The 17,725-nt window shown below is 38.9% G+C and overlaps 1 long non-coding RNA gene across 1 annotated transcript in view; it reads left to right on the top strand.

Moving 5' to 3' along the window:
* Positions 1–17,725, top strand: part of LOC116625222 — an 83,743-nt gene that overhangs the window by 492 nt on the left and 65,526 nt on the right. Inside the window, exons 2-3 of the long non-coding RNA XR_004298031.1 lie at positions 1,958–2,027; positions 3,684–3,733. This is a non-coding gene — a long non-coding RNA (uncharacterized LOC116625222). The remainder of the gene's footprint in view (positions 1–1,957; positions 2,028–3,683; positions 3,734–17,725) is intronic.

Below are 17,725 nucleotides of genomic sequence, written 5' to 3'. Positions count from 1 at the left end.
TTTAAATAAAAATAAATAAATGAAATAAAAAAATATACAATCAAGTCAGTAAACTTTCAAAGCTTGATTAATATGTTCAAGGCACTCTGTGGGGGCACTTGAAACAATAAAATGATAAATGAGACACAGGAAAAGGAGTACTAGGGCAAGGATTCTTTGTGGGCAAAACATTTAGGACTGGATTTTCAAGTGGCCATCTCTTTCACCATTGTAGTTAGGTTTGCTCTATTGGTAGCAAAGAATGTATCTAGTTTCCTTCTTAAATCGGAGTCATGGAGTGTGAGTTAATGAACAAGACTGGATGTATTTGTAGAGCATTTTACATTTTATGCCATCATTTGTGTATCACCATCATAATGTTTGCCCCATTCTCAGACCATCTATCATTACTTTCTTAATAGTTTTCATCAGATTGACTCACCTTTTTTCCAACTTCATTTAAGTCTCATTTGAGCAACATTAGCTATAAGATCATGGATTTGTTGTGCAAGTTTTATTTTTTTAATGCGCTCTAAAAACAAATACTTCAAAAAGTTCCACCTGTAGTCCATATACCACCTATAGTCATCGGAAGTCCCTCCAGCACTATATTACTGTGTTTTGGAAAACACTGCCACACATGATATTCCTTGGTCCTCATAATTGTTATGTGAGGTAAAATAGAGAAAACATAATTATCCCCATTTCAAAGATGAGGAAATCAGGCTCATGGATAAAATCTTATAGCCGGCAAATTTCCAGAACTGGGCCTGGTACTCATGCCTTCTTATTAACCCACTTATCTTATTGCTTCTGCTATACTACTAACTCTTCTAAGGAGTGCAAACTTAGACCTAAAAGTAAACTTTTGTCTATTTAGACCTGACTATTTTGGAATTTTGTGGTAATCTGAATAGAGATGAGACGGAAAAAAGTTAGCAAAGAAAAGGAGAGTCGATTGCCAAGTTGTGGTAGGCAGCCTCTAAGACAGCCCCTGATTATCTCACCATCTAGTATTCATGCCTGTGTAATCCCCTCCACTTGAGAAACTGTTTTCTAACCCAATAGAATATGGCAACTTAGAGGAGGTGTCGCTTCCCTGCTTAGTTTCTAAAAGATTGTGACTTCTGTCTTGCTAGAAGTCTCTCTCTCTTGCACTGATTTTGATGAAGCAAGCTGCCATAGGAAGGGTGACCCAAGCACAGCAGGGAACTGAAGCCCTCAGTTCAACATCCCAAAAGGAAATGAATCCCACCAACAATTCCGTGTGGTTGGTTGGGACCCAGATCCTTCCCTAGGTGAGCCTTCAGATGAGACCCAGCTTTGATGGACACCTTGCCTGCAGCCTTGTGGGAGACTGTGAAGCCGAAGACCCAGCAAAGCCATCTCCAGGGCCTTGACCACAGGCATTTTAAACTCTTCATTTTTGGATATTGGGTTGGGAGAATTAATCTGTTATTCAGCAATATAGAACACAAGTCTACGGGACTCATTTCCGGAAGTGGTTCGGCGGAGGTAGGGCCAAGTTATCACCACTGGGCCTGGGCCCCAAGTGTTTGCGGTTCTGTGGCACTGTGATATCTAGCACTGGACACTTTTTCTTTCTCATTTCCTGATTCTTTCCTCCCTACCCTCTCTCTTTCGCTCTTTCCCTTTATTCCTCTTACTCTTTCATACTTCTAATTAATGGAACAGTTGGAAACTTAAAGTCAATAGCGCAAAAGAAAACTCCTCCATCTGCAAAATGTTATCAGCTACACCTTTCCCCAATGCCCTGTGCCAGGCTTCGTATGTTGGCTTCATAGTACTCATGTAGTGCACACATCTAACAAAGGTTTGGCTGTTGGTATTATTGAATCACCATGGGAGTTGAATCAATGCTATCCATTCTGTTTTGTTTTCATTTTTCTACTTATGGAAATATCTTTATTCTTCTATGGGCTTTGTGTACTCATGTTCCCTCTCTTTTCCTTTGTAGGCAATTTATAGCACTGATCTATCAGAACCTCTCGTGGACTTCGTCAATGTGAAGGCGATTTTTCCTGCAGGTACTCTTTCTACAAAATTAAAAACATTAAGGGGCGCCTGGGTGGCTCAGTTGGTTAAGCATCTACCTTCGGCTCAGGTCATGATCCCGGGTCCTGGGATGGAGTCCCGACCAGACTCCCTGCTCAGTGGGGAGTCTGCTTCTCCCTCTGCCCCTCGCCCCTGCTCATGCTCTCTCTCTTTCTCTCTCTCTCACGTTCTCTCTCTCAAATAAGTAAATAGAAAATCTTAAAAAAAAATGAAAAACATTGAGCATAAAGAAATGGCATTCATGCTTTTTAAATTTCCTCTAGTTTTTCCATCCACCACATTACCTGAAAGATTTTTGCTTTTGAGCAGTGTTTTCTTCTATTTCACATGCAGAGAGAGAGCTAAAGGGAATTAGGCAAGGAACATTCCAAGTGAGTTTATCTGTAGAAAACCTTGAAAATAATCTGAAGCTAGCCTTGATGGATGGGGGAGGGGTGAGTTATGTGAAAGGATAGTGTAGATGGTGGGGAGGTAAATATATGGACAAATTTGAATCACAAATTTTTCACTATATGCCAGGAATGTTTAATAATAGCACTCCTAAACACACACACACACACACACACACACACACACACACGTAAATGAGTCACACTATAAAAACTTTTAACAAGTGCTGGCAGGTCCTATGGCAGACTCACCCCGAAACCTGTCTCTCCAATAAAAACCTCATAATTAAAAACAAGGCTGTCCGTAAATCATAACATATAATAACAATTATATGCAACTGGTACAGGACTTGATTAGAAAATTAACATTTAGCTTTCTCAGGTTAAAATTCTAAATTTCCCTCAGAGTGGAAATACCTCTATAATATGTGGCCAGCAGGTTATCATCTATCCCTGTACCGGGAAATGCTTCTTTGTCCAACTGTTAATACCCACTGACCTTGGCCTAATAAAAGACTAAGGCGATGCAGTTTTACTTGTCCCTTAAGAGCAATACTAGTGTTTGCCATGTATTGAGAAAGTGCCTACAACATGCTAGGGGTACTTTGTTCGGCACTGAATGTTTCATTTTCTCTTCTTTCCATGCAGGGAACAGTTAACTATGTTTTACTTCTATAAAACTGAGGCTTCCACTGGTTTACTGACTTTCCTAAGTTTGCACAAGTAGTAAGGGACCAAAACAGGGTTTGAACCTGAACCGGCTTGATTCCCCAAAGGTGCTCTTTCCGCCAAAGGTGTGGCCTTGAGAAAGGACATGAAATTAATGTATATATGGAAGCTGGTGAATAGGATACAGTTGTGGCCTTAAACCGGATTCTGCTGAATATGTGGTAGAATGGATGAGAAGCCTCTTCTCTGTTGCTAACCTGGAAGAAGTCAGTCACCCAGCTTTGCTGGGTTCTTGTTTTTTGTTTTTTGTTTTTTTGATAAACTGAATCATCTCAATTGGTTATTATCTGATGTGCCTTCCATATTAAAATTATATTATTCTAGTCTATAAATTTATCCACTCAGGCTTTCATCAATCTGACAAGCCTAAACCAAGTAAACCCTGATATTTGTCATGTTTCCTTCAAATTTTACCTCTGACATGGGAGCAGGGTCTGAAAATGGAATGGAAGTTCCATGAAGCTATAGCAACACTTTTTCACTGTGTTCATCTCTCTCCTTTTCTCTTAGGGAGAAGCTGGAGCTGTCCTGTGAGAAGCTGAGGCAAGGAGAAGCTGGAGGTAGAACTGGGGAGGGCTTGAATGAGTTGGTCCGTGAAATTTAGATCCTTGTTTTCTAAAACACTCTTTCCCTGAGGTTTGAGGGACTGGAAGAAAGCTGTACGCATGGGTAGAATGTCCTAGGGTAGCTGTTCACAAAGAAATTGATTGTGGCAAACTCCCACTTGTTAGAATTTCCTAATTCTCTGAAAATATTCTTTATACTCAACCTTCTAAAAATTCTTAATGGCACATTGAAGAGCAGAGGTTGACAAAGTTTTTCTCTAAAGGGCCTGATAGGAAATTGTTTAGCTTCTGTGAGCCCATATGGTTTCTTTCACGGGGCTATTCAGCTCTGCTGTCCATAGCACCAAAGCTGCCACAGATAATATAGAAATGAATGAGAATGTCTGAACGCCGATGCAACTTTATTTGCAAAGACAGTCAGCGGGACAGATAGGACACAAGGGTCCTAGTTTGCTGACCCCTGGTACATGGAAAAAATTCATTTGGAGCTTGATGATGGCTCTTTCACTCTAGCTGGGTATTTTGGGAGAAGATACTTATTTTAGATTTATATAGCTTCATTATCTGTAAAATGGGGATAAAAAACCTACTTCATGAGGCTGTTACGAAGATGAAGTTAAGTAGCTCACTATAGCAAACTGGCCTGCTTTTTAAAAAATTAGATTTGTTTTTTATTGTAGAGCACACATCTCACGGCGAAGTGCTGCACATACAACTGCAAATCATTTTTGGGAAAAAAGCTATAAAAAAAACCAAAAACAAAACAAACACCGCAACTGCTTTGGTTATGTAGTCCCGTCCTGAATCCATGCTGGTAAAGGAATTCTGGCCCCTGAAAGGGGCCTCTTATGGTGGCTGCCCCAGATTTCTGCAGCCTCAGACCTGGGCCTCTGTAAGACAAGGGCCCCTGGGCTGGTGGCAGCCTGGGGACTGGGAGGGCCTCTGCCCTCTGCAGGCTGGGGGTCTTGGCCCTGGCTGGCTGGCAAGGAGACATTCCTAATGAATCTAGATCATCAAAACCTTGCGACCTTCAAAGATCTGAGTAGGTGGCAGCTGCCAAAGACTTTATTGTTTGTTCCTTTTGTTATCTCTTAAAAGCCCCTTCCCCAGCTCCCATGCCCCTGAGGCAGAGAAGGCCCCAACCCAGTCTGCAGTCCTGAGCTCTGGCCTTGGATGCATGCTCTAGGCAGACAGAGGGGGTGGGTGGGCACCTTCCTATGGGAATGACTTGGAGAGAAGGCCCAAGCTGGCCAATGTAGGAGAAAGGAAAGGGTAAGGAAAAAGCCAGGAGACCTGTAATTATTATTATCATCATTCTAGCATTATTACTTTAATTTCTTTTAGGGTTTTTTGTTGTTGTTGGTGGTGGTTATTTAGTCTAGCTTATGTATTTACAGTAAACCAGTAAGTGCTGTGGAGGGCAGCTGAAACTGGGTTTTGCTGGTTCACCATTGAAGATTCTTCTGCTGGAATTAGAAAATTGTTTTAGAGAGGGTTGGTGCTTATTTCATACTAATTGAGCTAATACCATTCTCTCTTAGGCTTCGGTTTTGTACTTCAAGCCCTTTTTAAAAGAATTGTGCAGACATGGGCGCATCTGTTTGCTTTACTTCTTTATTTTCCTTGTTGGGTAATCACGCGTATATTGATTGGCATCAAACACAGATCTCACCTATCCCCATGGCAGTAAGCTTCCACTGACTTGAATTGAGACCAGCCCTGGTGGCCCTGTGAGTGGGAGCGTCTGGGTGTGTCTAGCTTGGGCTGTGGCACCAGGAGAGGGTGGATACACCTGTTCTACTTGAGTAAATTGGCACCAATATAGTGGTGCTTCTCTGTGTATTTGCCTTGGTAAAAGGTCACTGGCTGATTTGAGCTTTTGGGTTGCGCCCCACATCCTCTGCGTATGACACTGACTTTCTTTTGGTGGCAATTCTGCTTCATTTCTAGAGGTGAGTTTGACTTACAGAAGGAAGACTCTGGCTTTTTGTATTTCTAAATTTCCCTAGAAGTAGACAAGGCTATCACATCTGAGGGTCTTGAGTCATTGTAGAGAGCTTACCTAAAGAGAATTTTTCACCGAGGGAGAAAATTATACAATCACAATAAAGCAGAAGCCACAGGGCCTGGGTTGTTGACTTACTATAAATGTAAGGGCTACAGTTAACAGGCAACTTTCAATTTCTGCTATTGGAAGGGGTGGTCAGTCCCTTTCTTTTATTAAGCCCCCTTTCCCTCTTCTCCTTTTTTCTTTTTTTTCTCTTGTAATGAAGAGTAAAGACAAATAACAACAGATCTGCCTTGGGCGGCTGGTATGGGGATAGGATATCAACTCAATAATAGAAGTTGGGTCAAAATGTACTTTTATCTCTTTGAACTGAAATTAGAGTGTGCATGGGCTAATTGGATTGAAGGCTTTAAACGTGGGTTAGCTTGCAAAAGTGGCTACAGAGAAAGGGCCTAAAACAACCTAATAATATTTAGGGAAAATATTAAAAATCTTCACACCCTGCACGTCAAGATAAAATGTGTTTTTTGTAGGTAAAATAACAATCCAAACACCCCAAAAATTTTAAATAAAAAATCCACTTTAAATCATAATTCTGGAGGTATAACGTAATAGTGGTAAATAAAGAGTGCATCATATCTCATACTTTATTAACATATTTGTGCCATTTTCTGCTTTTACTTAACCTTTAGAAAAAGTCTTTAAATTGTATCCAATACCAAGGCAAGTTTATAGCCTAAATTCTTTCCTCCTAGCTGTTTTCTTTCACTTCTATATGTATGGAAATGTTTCTCTCCTAGAGCTACATCATTCTTTTAAAATTGCTATATGAGAGAGTCTATGGTTTATTTATACTTCTCTATTAATGATTATTTAGCTGGTTAAATTAGTTTACTTAGGAAGGTTTGGGGTTGCATGCTCATGACAAAGTTAGGAGTAATACGTTGATTTAATGGAGGGTGTTTTCTTCTGTAACTCCTCTGGCTTCTTGCATACTTTTGGGAATGACCTAATGAAACAAGCCCAAAATGCCATTGGAAAGGTATTTTAGGTGCTTATACCTCCCTTTCCAGGTCTATTTCCATGGCTTTAGCTGCATCAGAGACCCAGCAGTATAGGTTCAATTCAACATTCAGCAGAAACTACCGTTATGGCTGGATTCTGGTCAGACAAGTTGCCAGGAACCCAACTGTGGGATGGGATCATCCACACTCTCGCATCAACATACCCATTTGACCTTAGCTCCTTTTTGTCTCTCCCTCTCCCTTGATTAATCTCATATAATTATGTGTGTACGTGTCTGAGGGCAGGGACCATGCCTTATTCATCTTTGTATTATTCAAGGGCCTGGCCCACAGTGGTTGCTTAAGAAATGGGTGTTAGAGAAATATTTACATGTATGCTGGAAATTCTCATTCAGATTCCGGTATCCCCGACAACTGATTTCCAGCTTTCTGGATAGGATAAAACAGAATCTTTGGGCTTTAGGTACATTACTATCTTTTGAGAACTGCCCTGTGAGTTCAGAATCCCCCGCAATTGTCCAGTATTAACCTCACTTCTGTCAGTAGCCATGTCTCAATGCTAAGTGACTCTTAGCCTGGCATGTTTTGGCAAGAAAGAACTCTCTACCTGGTTTGCCTAATCTACACTGGCTTCTAGTTTCAACAAGAATTATTTACATGCATTTAATTTTAGCTCTTGGGCTATAACATGTCATTGTTCTTTTTACTTACCTCCTCCCCTCGCTTTTGGAATCAGGACAGGAATCTTCAATTCTTGTTGTTCCTGTTTGGTGTGCTTGTAGATGGAGTTTAGCTTTGTCCTTCAGCTCTCATGGCACTCCAAGATATTTTTGAGTCATGTTTCCTGTATAAAGAAAATATAGACTATGTCATCACAAAAGGGAAATGGAGATTGGGGGGCATTATTTAAATCATTCAGGGATCTCATATCCTGGCTTGAAGGAAAATTAAAGCAATGCATTTGGATTAATTTATCTCCTTGGATTGTTCTTCTCTAGTCAACTGACAGGATAATGCATTCAGCTTTTATTCAATTTTATCTGTCACTGTCACGGTGAATCTAGAAGAAAAAAAATGTAGTTGAGACTTAGTTTTTATAAAAAGTCATTGTTAGTAGAATTACTTTTATTTTTTCCCGTATTTAGAAGAGAATGAACACCCTAGGAAAATAATAAGAGCTTTGGGCGAAACAATGTTTTGCTCAGTACACCATGAAATGGAAAGTCCTCACAGCAAGCTTGCAGAAGTGCTCTGAAAAGTCTCTTGGACAACTCTGTATAGTACTTACACAGTCGTATTTCTTAATGACTTTCTATAAACAGTTTTTTTTGACAAGAAGCATACAGTCGTAAAAATAGATAACTTTGGTAGAAAATACATTAATGGTTTCTTACTTCTAGACTATGACAGACATAAAGTGACAGATTTCTTTAGTAGTTTTCCTGTCAATTGTGGAGGACACAGGAAATGCAACACAGGGTAGGAGGTATCAGTTCGCCACCTAGAGGACATATGTGGAATTCCACATTTCTCCAAACAGCTTCAATGGGATTCATTCATTCATTTATTCATTCATTCACTCACTCATTCATTCATTCAGTTATTTATTTATTTAAAAATAGTTAAGTACTTATTAGGCTTTGTTGTACCAGTGCAGATTTGATAATCTAACGAGGAGCTATGAGCTCAAAAAAGCATTAAGTGTCTCTTATTTTGATTGCACAGCTGCCTCTTTATTTATTTATTTGAAGATTTATTTATCTATTTTAGAGAGAGCAGAGTGGGAGCAGGGAGGAGAAGGAGAGGGAGAAAGAATCTTAAGCAGACTCCCCACTGAGTGTGGAAATCTGACTGAAAAAGGCATCATCATAACCAGAGCCGAAATCAAGAGTCAGATGCTTAACTGACTGAGCCACCCAGGTGCCCCACGGCTGCCTCTCTTTAAAATCTTCTATTTTTAGGGTGCCTGGATGGCTCAGTCGTTAAGTGTCTGCCTTCGGCTCAGGTCATGATCCCAGGGTCCTGGGATCGAGCCCCGCATAGCATCGGGCTCCCTGCTCGGCGGGAAGCCTGCTTCTCCCTCTGCCACTCCCCCTGCTTGTGTTCTGATCTTGCTATCTCTGTCTCTGTCAAATAAATAAATAAAATCTTTTATTTTTAAAAGACTGTAGCTCAAATATCTGGACAATTCTAAATATTCATATTTGCGATGTCTATTACTTTTAGCTCTTGGGCTATAATAAAGCCTTATTGCTTTTTATTTGTTCCAACCCTTTGCAGTGTAACTATTAGGGTCTTCTCTATACAAATTGGGAAATGGAGTCTCAGAGAAATTAAATAACAAGTTTCAGGTGTCACAGCTACTTCATAATAGTGCCACTGTCTGAACCCATGCCAGTCTAATACCAGAGCCATCACCCTGCTCCGTTCTGGTCTAGTCCAGATGCTCACAAACAGCCAGACCACAGCTGGGGGTGTGGACAGTGCTTACAGGTTGAAAGGAGATCATGGCCAGTAGCAAGTTCATAAAGCAGGCTTGGGAGGAGCTTGATGAAGCCAACCAACTGGACAGCGTCTACTAAAGATGGTAGGATTGTTCATGGGTATGAATTCCTTGTATCCAGAGGAATGAACTCCACAATTTCCCTGAGTTAGTCCAGTCCTGGCAAGAGTAGACAGAGGGCTGGGGGCAGCTGGTGTGCGTGAGTGCACCACATCATCAACCACCACATCTCATGGGGTACAGAGACGTACAATTTATAAATTAGTGCAACATAAAACTCCTGCGGTCTGATTCAGTTTAATTGTCATTTCTGTCAAGCACACAGGGCCACGAGCGTACTCCTTAGGTAGAGGAGGAAACTGAACTACTCAAGAGGTTCCCTGAATTCCAAGACCACCAGGTAATCCTTGGTGCCAGCACCAATCCCTAGATTTTCTGATTTCAATCCAGCATTGTCTCTATCATTTCTCACTGCCAGTAAGATCAGCTTTGCTTGCTGTGATGTTTCTAGTCAGTCCTGTGGTTTTATACCCCCCTCCCCTGCCGCTTAAGTAACTGTCTGTCAAGGCAGAAATAGCCATGAAAACAGAAAACAACTGTACCAGAGACGTTGATGGTATAGGAGATAAAAAAGAGATAAGAAGGCCTGTTGCAAAGTGGTATCCTTCAATGCAAGAAAGAAGGGCTATATTCGGGGAAAAGGAAATGAGAGAAAATTAAAGGCAATCAGTCAGTGCTGAGATGGTGAGGAGAATAATTCTTACACGTGTATCTGAGCTTCTTCACAAGGTGTGATCCTGAAGATTTGTCACTACGGTGGACAAAAGTGTAATGCACTGTGGAAATGGTCAAGCTGTTGGGTTCCTACCGTAAACCATTTTTTAAAGTGAAGAAAACTCTGATCAACCTCGAGTTTGTTTATGGAGAGGACTTTGCCCAGCTGCACCCAGAAAGCTTGAGAATGCCAGACAAGCATAACCCTGAGACAATTTTTCTTTGCCAGGAAAATTTGCTGAAAAAGGAACATTAAAATCTGTTTAATTCTACTGCATGGACATGTGATAATGTGCATGGTGACCTTCTATTGTAAACTTGAAAGACTTAACCTTTCTGCATCTATTACTGAGGGACAAAGGAGAACATTTTCTTAGAGCTTTGAACTACTTCAGTGGAAATCTGACTGAAAAAGGCAACACCAAGGACTGTATCTTACTTATTTTGTATCTTTCTCTGCATCTAACAATTTTCTCGAGGATTAATAAAGGGTGCTGCTTTTTATTTAGATTCCAGATATTATTATTCAATAGATTTTAATTATTTTAAAGACATTTGGAAGAGTTTACATTAAAACATTGAATCAATTTGACTTACATTTCCCTCTTGTTGAAAACTCACAGACTCTTGGGGTGCCTGCGTGGTGACTCTGTCGGTTAAGTGTCCGGCTCTTGATTTCAGCTCAGGTCATGATCTCGGGGTCGTGAGATCGAGCCCTGAGTTGGGCTCCGTGCTCAGTGGGGAGCTGCTAGAGATTCTCTCTCTCCTTCTCCCTCTGACCCTCCCCGCTGCTCACACACACTCTCTCTCTGAAATAAATAAATAAAATCTTTTAAAAACAAACAAAAAAAGAAAACTCACAGACTCCTAAGCAACTGTTTTCTTTTTGAAAAAAAAAATTTTTTTTTCAAAAATCACCCAGAAGTAAGAGGGAGTGGCCCTGATCCTTGTGCTTTTATTTATGTGTGGTTAAAGTTCAAATTTCTCAACATACCATAATCTCAGTGTACTGGCCAAATTCCACGGTGGTTAATTAGATCGAGTTTACCGGGGCAGATCTGGATGTAGAGAGAGCAGTCACACTGTACTTCTGGGAATCTATGAGCCAAGCTGACTGTGTTTGACACCTGAGTGGTGGGACTCACCTCACCTGCTGACTGGCCTTGCCCAGCAGGTTCTACAGGTGAAATCACTGCTTGGCTGGCTCCTTGCTGGACCTGGTAGGCACAAGAGGCCATGAAATAAATGGCTTGATTTTCGGTCTCGAAAGTTCTCTTTCCTATTTCCTCTCCCAAAGCCCTTCTCCTGCCAACTCTCTAGGGACCGAAGCCTTCATTTATAAATTCATTCATTCAACACATATTTACTGAAAACCTATAATGTGTCAGGCACTGACCTGGGCTCTAGAAATATAATAGTGAACTCGGTGTTTTCTACCTTCAGGCACTTATAAATGAAGAATTATAATACTCAGTGGAAAATCTTGCTATTGACAGAGCTCAGTAACCCAGATCGTTGTTATTTCTGTCTTTAAAGAGCAGGAAGTGCACAAATGCTCTTTGGGAAGGTATGGCATAGAAATGTATTTGTAGATTTCAACACATAAAATGAATGAGTGGAGACCGGTTCATTTGTCACTGTGAGTTCAGAGTTAACCCCACCCTCCCTGCTGTACCCTGACCCCACCTTGTCCAATGGTGCCCCTGCCATTACGTGCACACACTACACACACACACACACACACACACACACACATACAACTTCAGTTGTCTTCAGATCTATGCAGCATTCAGTTGCCGAGCACATATTAATATACTCATCTAGGTGGAGAAAGAATTTCCCCTCAAGGAACTTATAATTTAGAAAGTAAGACATTTGCCTCTTTCAAACTGTGACACTACTTCCCCACTCCTTCGACTGTGAAAACAGTCGTTGGTGCTTTAGCTAATTGTTTCCCAAACTCCAGTTGTTCACGGACCACCTTCATAATTTTTGCTAGAGTCACATACCACCTGTGCTGTTATGCCTCTGTAAATATACTGCAATTTTAACTTAATTAAGTCTATTCAATAGTAATATCTTTTAAATCACTAGGTTGATGTGCTAGCTATAACATTTTCAAATATACTTTAATATAACTATAGGACTACTAAATTAAATAGATATCATATATTTTAAATATATATTAAATATATAAATAAAACAAATTAATTATATAAAATAAATATAAATAATAAATGATACAATATATAATACATAAAATAAGTATAAAATAAATTAAATATATAAAATATACATGTTATATTCAATATACATATTTAATTTAGTAGTCATATATTAGTACAAATAAGTACAAATTAGTACATATTTGGGCTAAATTAGTCATTTAGTAATACAAATATAATTATATATATGTACACACACACACACACACACACACACACACATATTTGTCTGTATGCATCCCCAAATCTTCTCAAGTATGACACATATCATATTTTGGGAGGCTTTACAAAAGTAGGGCCCACCTTTGGGCACCTGGGTGGCTCAGTCGGTTAAGCGACTGCCTTCGGCTCAGGTCATGATCCTGGAGTCCTGGGATCGAGTCCCGCATCGGGCTCCCTGCTCAGTGGGGAGTCTGCTTCTCCCTCTGACCCTCCCCCCTCTCGTGCTCTCTCTCTCTCTCTCATTCTCTCTCTCAAATAAATAAAGAATCCTAATAAATCTTTAAAAAAAAGTAGGGCCCACCTTTGAGAGTGAAGAATGGCAGGAAAAATAAAATGCATAAATAATGATAATAATCATAGCAACAGTCATGAGAGCTATTATTTATTGAAGGCTTTACGTGTGTCATTTAATTTTATCTTATTTAATCTTTGCTCTCTCACAGGCATGCATATCACAGAGAGGTGATACAAAGGGGAGAGGAGGAGGGAAGAGCAGAAGTGGAACTTTCTCATTCCTTGCCTAGGGCAGCTATAATGAACACATGTCATGATGTTTTCATTTTTATTCTTTTCTTTAGTTGACTGAGATTTCACATCTGATTATTTTATGTAAACTGGATGTGATGGTGGCAGATTAAAAAACTTTTTTTTTATCAAATACATTTGTTAATCAAACAAAATAATAACCCCAGAAAAAGGATGTTAGTATAATTACACCCATTCTAGGAATGCAGGATCAAGTGAGAGAAATCAGATTAAAACACATTTTCTTTTCTTTAGTTATTGGTTTTCTGTTTCTCCAGTTGCTAATCTCTGTCCTATTGACCCAAGGCATTTATTCAAAAGCTTTTTGCACTCTCTGGCATAAGTGCCTAACTTATTAAAGACACAATTCTTCTAGCTCTCTGCTAAAAAATAGTGAAATAAATATTGTTCTAAACATAGCATCACAAAATATTAATGCTGGAAGAGACATACAGGACCTAAGACAGCTCCCTCACTTTATAGAGGGAAAAAAGTTGAGTCACCATAATAATTATGAAAAATTTCCCTGTGTTTTCATAGCTGATATTTTCATCATAGATTTTATGACATGCACTTGGTTGGTTTTTTTTTTTTTTTTTTGCATGCCTGAATTTGGCTTCCAACAAATGGTGAGCTCCAAGTACAAACCATGCCTTATTTGTTTCTCACTCTGTGTTTTTAGCAGAGTGCCATGTACTTGGTGCTGAATAAACATTTTTCAACTAACTAAATGGTACGATATACCCCATAAAACCTGCCTTTTAATTCTTCTTTGACATGAACGTTCTAGATACTTACACCTCATTTAGCATTCCATTGTTTATCTTCCCTGTAAAAATGTCGAAGACAGAGTATCTGAGAGATACTTTGGTGAATAATAAAGACTTAAATAGCTGGAAGAGTATGCTGTCCATTGTCCCGTTTATGTATTCTGGGCATAGATAATATATTTCAGGTCAAAACTAGAAAGATGAAACATCTAAAGGTGCTTGGACTATGTTGATTAAATATTTTCATTGGACATTTACATAAATGGTGGGAGCTGTAAGAAATAATGAATTTATCTCAGCAATTTTGATTAAATATTTTCATTGGACATTTACATAAATGGTGGGAGCTGTAAGAATAATGAATTTATCTCAGCAATTATTATGGAACAAATTAGCTAAAGATTATAAGGTACTTAGAAAAAGATTAAAATACACTAGTTATTTCACATAATTAAACTATCAGACAATTACACTGATTGTTTTTCTTTTTTCCTCAATCTTTATTGAAATATAGGTATACAAAAACTGCACATAATTAATGCTTATAATTTGATGATTTTGGACATATGTGTACACTTGTGTAACCATACTCTGATTATTTTTCACAATAGTCTAATTAAAGTACAGCTTTGGATTTATTAGTATATTTGAACATGAATGTTTTAGAGGTTTTACCCCTGGCTTTCCCATGAAGGCTCACACAGATTTTTTGTTATTATCTTGTAGATAACTGAATTATAGCATAGTAATTCATTTAAAAACCACTTTGATTATTAACACTCTTTGGTGTGAAGTATACTTTAAGAATTGTTCTATTTCCAGGGCCCTGCTTTTACTTGTGAAGGTCAGTGCTTCCTCCTTTTTAATCCTCAAGATTGGTTTTTTATAGCTTGATGAGATATGACATGCTTCTCCAACCTCCCCCTCCTTCCGGGACCTTTTTCCTCCACCAGTTTTTTTGTTTTTTCCCTTCCGATTCCTCCTGGCATCTGGACTTCTTTTTCTGCCAGATGAGTCAGTTAGAGTGGAAATGTTGAACCCACATTTTTTTTTTATCTTGGCTGGGAAAAGAGGTTGAAGGCAAAATGTGCCTGATTATGTTTCATGAGGATCCTCACACAGCCCTCCTGACCCTCTCCTGAGAACACTACTCTGGATTCAAGGTAGAAAGTGCCAAATGATCCTCCACTGCACGTACATTTCACAAACTCAATGCTCAGAAAGTTGTTCTTTGAAGACAGAAGTAGAAAAATATTATTTATTTGTGTGTGCTTTTTTCTTAATACCTCATCTCCCTCCACAAAGGATTTAAGTGAGTTTTACAAAACAAATAATATAGTAGGGTTAAGAGTGAAAGGAAAGATATATAGATTTTTAAAAAGGGGGAAAGAAACATGGGCAGATTTATAAAGTGAAAATGAATTGTTTGTATCCTAGCATACAGTAGTAGCTACTGTATTGAGTGTTTCTTATATACTAGGTAAAACACTAATCAAAATATCTAACCTAATTGAATGACATAAACACTGTTTTGAATTTGTTTAGATTTTGTAGGTGTAGGAATTGAGGCTTAGAGAGTTTAATTCATTCAACTCCACTGCTAAATTAGTGGTGGGGTGGGATTTGAACCCTCTGGTAGTCTCACTGAGTCACTGCTATAACCTCTGTAGCTTGCTTTTTGACACAAGTATTTATTATTAATGGTAATTCATAGAACTGTCTCAAAAATGTAGAAATAACTTAGCTTCATTAAGTTAGTCAATTATTTTTTTTTCAACTGTCAGTGCTTAATAAGTGGAATAGGTTTGGGGAGTGGTAATTGTTGGGTGCTGGTGTGGTTTTGACGGAGGAAGTAGTAAAATACATTCCCTGGTCTTTGTCATAGTGCAGGTCAAAAATTAGTTCATTTAAAGTCGCAAGTTATTCTTGGAGGTTGTATTCTTTACCAAGATCTTGGTGTTAGGGGATGCCTGGGTGGCTCAGTCCGTTAAGGGTCTGCCTTCGGCTCAGGTCATGATCCCACCTCTGGCTCCTTGCTCAGCAGGAAGTCTGCTTCTCCCTCTGCCCACCACTCCCCCTGCTTGTGCTCTCTCTCAGACAAATAAATAAATAAAATCTTTAAAAAAAAGATCTTGGTGTTAGATGAGCCATATAGACTTAACAATATGTTATAAAAGTGAAGATACAACAGTAGAAAGGTCTATCATGATGTAAATTCCTCAAAATTGTGGTTTGAGCTCTTTAAAATCTTCATAAATCATCATGCACATTCATTTAACAATATTTTATACATACATACAATAATACAATACTGTATTGTAGTATCACAAATTGGACCTAAAATGAATTTATTGGCTATATTAAATATTAAATATTTAATAGGTTGAAATTTTGTTTGCTGTGGGCTGAGAACATAAGGAAACAAATTTGGGACAACTTAAATAGCCCAGCTCTCTTGAGAAAGTTCTCAGCTTCTTTGACAGCTTCTTTTCTTCCAGATAAATTTCCCTGTAGCAAATAGGAGCCATCAGAATGACTCCCTAGACCTTAGAGCAACCTCAAAGTACAGTTTATTGAGCTAGATCAGAGCAATAATTCGAGAAAAATGTACTGACTCTTATTATGTCTTAAGCACCACGGTAGGAACTTTATGCACATCATCTTGTTTAATTTAATTTTTTTTTCCATTTTTTAAAATTTTAGTAGCAACTCCATGAGATATTATTATCCCCATTTTAGGGATTGAGGAACCACAGAAAGATCAGAGAAGTAAAATAATGTGCGCTTCCAAGGCCACATCAATGATGGACCTGGAATCTGAACCCACATAGGATGTGAAAGCCCTTGTACTTAACCCCCTAGACGGCCTGCCCCCTCAAGGGACCACTGAGGTTGTCAAGGAGACTTGACTCTGTATAGATAGTTGCTGCAAGAGGAAGAAAAATGCAGGAGGATTTGGTGCATAGGTTTCAACTAGACATCTGTGCTCAATTAAAAGGTAGAACTATTGTATTCTATTTATCAAGTAGACGTGTATAATGTTCCATGTATTTTTCCACTCCATACACTGTCCAAGGTGATAAAGGTGTCTAGGAAGGGGGATTAGGATATATCTGCTATGTTTAGGTCAAAGCCAAATCACAGGATTAACATCTACCTCTTCTTTCTCCTACATCCAGTCTCTATTTTGATGAGAAGAATAAACCTCATTCTTGTTCAGTCATATTGACCAGCGAAAAGACTTCTGTCTTCTTGGCACCAGATATATGTTATCTACACTTACAGAATTAAAAGCACACATCAAAGGAGGCTTCTCTTGGGAAGAGGGCTAATGAGATACAATGAAAGAGATTGGGTATTTTTAAAATCCTAGAGACCTAGGATTGAATCCTGGGGTTGACACTTTTTATTTTATTTTATTTTATTTATTTATTTATTTATTTATTTGTTTATTTATTTATTTATTTATTTAATTTAATTTTATTATGTTAGTCACCATACCTTACATCATTATTTTTTTTTACATCATTAGTTTTTGATCTAGTGTTCCATGATTCATTGTTTGCATATAACACCCAGTGCTCCATGCAATATGTGCTCTCCTTAATACCCATCACCAGGCTAACCCATCCCCCCACCCCCCTCCCCTCCAAAACCCTCAGTTTGTTTCTCAGAGTCCATAGTTTCTCATGGTTCTTCTCCCCCTCCAGTTCCTCCCGTTCATTTTTCCCTTCCTACTATCTTCTTCTTCTTCTTTTTTTTAGAGATATAATGTATTATTTGTTTCAGAGGTACAGGTCTGTGATTCATCAGTCTTACACAATTCACAGCACTCACCATAGCACATACCCTCCCCAGTGTCCATCACCCAGGCACCCCATCCCTCCCACCCCCCACCACTCCAGCAACCTTCAGTTTGTTTCCTGAGATTAAG

Source organism: Phoca vitulina, unplaced genomic scaffold (genome assembly GCF_004348235.1).
Source record: "Phoca vitulina isolate PV1807 unplaced genomic scaffold, GSC_HSeal_1.0 scaffold75, whole genome shotgun sequence".
Classification (NCBI taxonomy): Eukaryota; Metazoa; Chordata; class Mammalia; order Carnivora; family Phocidae; genus Phoca; species Phoca vitulina.
This window is presented reverse-complemented; position numbering and strand designations above follow the sequence as displayed.